Genomic DNA, 4239 nt, shown 5'->3' with positions numbered 1-4239 from the left:
CCTTTGTCATCAGACCTTGCTGCTCCCACACCTGCTTGATAGGATCAATGTTCTCTACTGACTTGTTTTGCAAAACAAGTTCTCATGCCACGGAAATAGAGATGGGAGTAGGGAGTTCATTAAGAACGGCAGGGCGAGCCACTGATCAATTGTAACATCTTTAAAGGAGAACGAGTAGACATTAGGATCTGATACAACAGAGGTTGCACAACACCATCCACAAAGACTTCTGGCCAAAAATCAAATGTGACTGATCCAGCCTCTGAATCTGAGTTTCCAGGAAACACGGGGGACAGAGGAACACGTTAGATCATACCACCAGGAGGCAATCAGCCAGAACGTGAAACATTCTGCAGGATAAATGACCCAGGCTCATCAAAAAACAAATGGCATTTTAAAAAAAAGAAATAAATGACATTTTTTAATGTGGAGATAAGAGGGAAAATGTTATCGATGAAAAGCAACTTAAGAGATGTATCCACCAAAAGCAACGTTTGTAGGCCGAATTTGAACAATCTAAATGTAAAATGGAGATTTTTGAGACAGCTGGGAATATCTGAACATCATACAAATACTAGATATTAAAGAAGATGGGTGTTTTAGAAAACCTTTCCGTTAGATGTGATCATAGTATTATGGCTATTTCTTTAAATCATGTCTATTAGCAACACGCCCTAAAATATTTATGCATAAAATGAGATGATGACTGGATTTATTTTAAGTATTCCAGTGACGGGTGGGATAAGGAGCACAGGAAGGTTTATTATAATTCTCTCTACTTTTGTGTCTGTTTTGGAATTTTCATAATGAAATATTTAAAAGAAAAAGAAGAGCAGAGGATGAAGACAGATCACCACACAGGAAGAAATGCACATACAGTTATCTGAAACATGGGTTTTAAGTAAGGCTTAAATACGAGAGGGACAGGAGAGACTCCTCAGCCCCTTGGACTTCAAGGAAGTGGCATGTCTCTTAAATGAGCCTTTGTATGCGGCCCTGGAATTCATTCATTCATTCACTCACTCATTCATTCATTCATCGATTCATTAATTCACTGTCTAATTCATGCCTCCATCTATCCATCCATCTATCTATTTAATCATTCATTTCTTCAGTCAACACCCCTATTTGTCAAGAGTCTATAACGTGTCAGACACTGAAATCAACATTGAAACAAAGGTGGTCATTTGACAGTGGGAAGCAAGGAAGGGATTCAACTTGTTAAATCTGCCATCACACAAATATATCCATATATATATATATATATAATCACAAACCATGGAAAGTCTGAGGAACAAAGTGTGCTTTCAGGGAGTTTAACACTGGGGGGACATGACGCGGTCTGGGGTGAGGGAGAGTCAGGGAAGGAGCTTCTATAACATTTCAGCTGAGACTTGAGGACTGAGAGGGAATGGCCATGTGAAAAGTGCGGGCAGGGGAAGGCTGTTCAGGCCAAGAGAAAAGCAAGAGCGAATGTCCTGAGGTACGAGGGATGGTCAGGAATGTGAGGGTGGCTGGAACTGAAGGCCAGAACAAGGAGCTTAGACCAGAGGAGAGCCTGGAGCCTGGGAATGCCTGGGGTATTCACTGCTGCTCTTGAACCAAGAGAAATTTCTCCCCCAGAAACAGAACAAGTCCTATAGAGACATAGGCCTTGAGCTATCAGACAAAGCCTCCTGCAAGTTATCAAGACAAGCTTTGGGAAAGTTTGTGTAAGCATCATCCAGCAAAAAATGCTCTGCTTACTTCAAGAATGCTAGTCTAGAAGCGGGGTGGTAAGGAAGGGAGGGAGCCTGCCCTGGGGCGGAGAAGAGGCCTCTACAAAGGGAATGTTGGAATCGCTGAGTAAGACTCCCAATTAGATATTTAAAAACCAGCAGTGAAGAGGTGGCCACGCCTCCCTCCAGCCCCTCCTCAACCACCCCGCCAGGGGAAGGAAGTCCCAGCCAAGGCAACCGTGGGGACAGTTGTCTGGTGATTTATGGTCCTGAGACAAAGGCTCCCAAGGAAAGGCTCTGTGAACCTCAGACATGTTGTTGGAACAATTAGAGCCCATCCATCTATTGAGTCAGCACACTATCGGAAAACGGGCTTGGGGCAGGGTTGGCATGGGCTGAGTGCCAGCTCTTCACCCAGAACTTTCAACGTAGTGAACCAGCACAAAAGCCTAGGAGCTGAGAGATAAGAGTCCCACTTTTCAGATGAGGAAAATGATGCTGGGAACGATGACTTGCTCAAGGCCACCAGCTAGGAGACCCAAATTCAGGCCCCTGGAGTCCCATGGAAGGCCACACTCCTTTTTGTCATATCTTACTGCCTCCCTGGGCAGTTTCTGCAGCTGCCTAGGGTGGCCGCTCCCTTGGGGCCTACAGGGCTTTTTTCCAGTTTTCCAAGATTGGGCTGCTATTACTCAGGCAGGAGGTTTTGGCTCCCAGCTCCCAATTCACCCTAAGAAAAAAAAAAAAGCCAAGCTGAGCTATCCAAAGCCAACAGCAGCCTTCTCTCCTGCAGAAGCAGTGTTCCTTTGGAGCTCTGACTCTACAAGGTCCTGGGAGTGACAGTCCCCTGCCTCCAAACCATCTGTAGTGCTCTGGTCCATTGCCGGAGATACGAGTACTGCAGTCACCCCCTGCAGGGCACAAGCACAGCCCTCTGAGCTGACCGCGGCACCTCTGCTTCGGGAGCGCTGTATCTGATCCACAATACGATCCCAGCACAACACGATCTGACCCAGAGGAAGCCCACAACAAACATTCACTTCATCAAAGAATGGACCTTTGGCCCTGGAGACATTGCAACACACCCAAAACCTGAGAAAGAAAAAAAAAAATAGGGCTTATGAAAATGACAAAGAGATGGGGGAAATGCTTATGGTAAAATGTTCGTTGTAAAAAGCAGAATGCAAAGCCATATAAGTTTTTGAAAAAGCCCACATAAATCCAGTATGATTCTACTCATGTAAAATAACACACATGTTATTTTTGCACCTAGCAAAAACCCTGGATGAAAATGCAAACCAAAATATTAATACTCATACCACTGTGCATCTGGTTCAGGCTTGGTTCTATTTGCTTTTAATTTTTTTTTTCCTACGTGTATTAAAGGAACACGGGCAATTCTCCAAACAATAAGAAAAAGCCGTAACTAATTTTTTTTTTTTCAGTACTGTAGTTTTAAATGATAAAGTTTAGGGCACTGGCTGCCTCTCTGAACCCAGAGTCAGCAGCTGCGTGCTGGACAGGCTTTAATATCCTGGGAGCTCAAGAAAGAGTTCCCCCTTGTACCGGCAGGACCCAAGCCATGGGACCAGAAGCTCAGGGTTCCCTCCCCAGGGCCTCAGGATGGAGGTTGTAGATGCCAGGTCTCACAGCCATCTGCCAAACCTCACCACAACCAAGTACATTTCCATGACTCCTTTCCCCACAAGCAAGTCAGTAAATCAAAGCACGCAAGGTGGGCCCTTTCTGGTAAAACACAAAAAAACTTAATCTTTGGTCCAGAAACAGTAGATTGCGGCGGCAACTCGGCAGCCAAAACCATTAATCTTTGCCGCGTTCCCCAACTGGCCCGAGTAGTAAAGAAGATAATACCCCAGCAGAATCAGTGACCCACTACAAATTGGTCCTGAAAGGTCCACCAGCATAAATAGACTTTTGCTGATCCAACACTTGTTAGGAACCCCAACAAAGAGACTATTGGCTCATCTGATGAGCCGCTAGCAATGGGCCCTTGTAATGGCTGGTGATGGATGACCACCCTCCCTTCGAGGGGAAGATGCAGCTCCTGGTATGGGGCCCTTTCTCATCTTAAATTTGTCCTCAATAAATCACAGGTGCAGAGGAGCCGGCATCACTTTCATTACACCTACATGCTCCAGTATCAATCACGCCACCATGGCGGCCTGTCTGGGAGCAGTTCATTTCAAGTGAGTTTTTCTGTCCTGATTCTGTTCCCATCTCGATGCATGCATGCCTCCATGGGCGGGAGAAAGCAGCTTCTCTCTGAAGGCCTCTGCTACTGTGGCCTCAACACCTGCTTCCTCTTTCTCCAGTAACTTCTCCAGAGGAGAGCCATTCTGAGCTCTGCCCTTAGTGGCCGTGCAAAGGCATAGAAAGAATTGGCTTCAGATAACGGCTCAGACGTGTGCAAATTTGGAGCAAGTCATCTCACTGGGCTAAGGCTCAGTTTCTTTGTCTGGAAAATGCGGCAAATAGCACTTGTCTGCCGAGATTGAACACA

Source organism: Bison bison, unplaced genomic scaffold (genome assembly GCF_000754665.1).
Source record: "Bison bison bison isolate TAMUID 2011002044 unplaced genomic scaffold, Bison_UMD1.0 scf7180017864500, whole genome shotgun sequence".
NCBI classification, from domain to species: domain Eukaryota; kingdom Metazoa; phylum Chordata; class Mammalia; order Artiodactyla; family Bovidae; genus Bison; species Bison bison.
The sequence above is the reverse complement of the archived record's forward strand: the minus strand, read 5'-3'. Positions refer to the sequence as shown.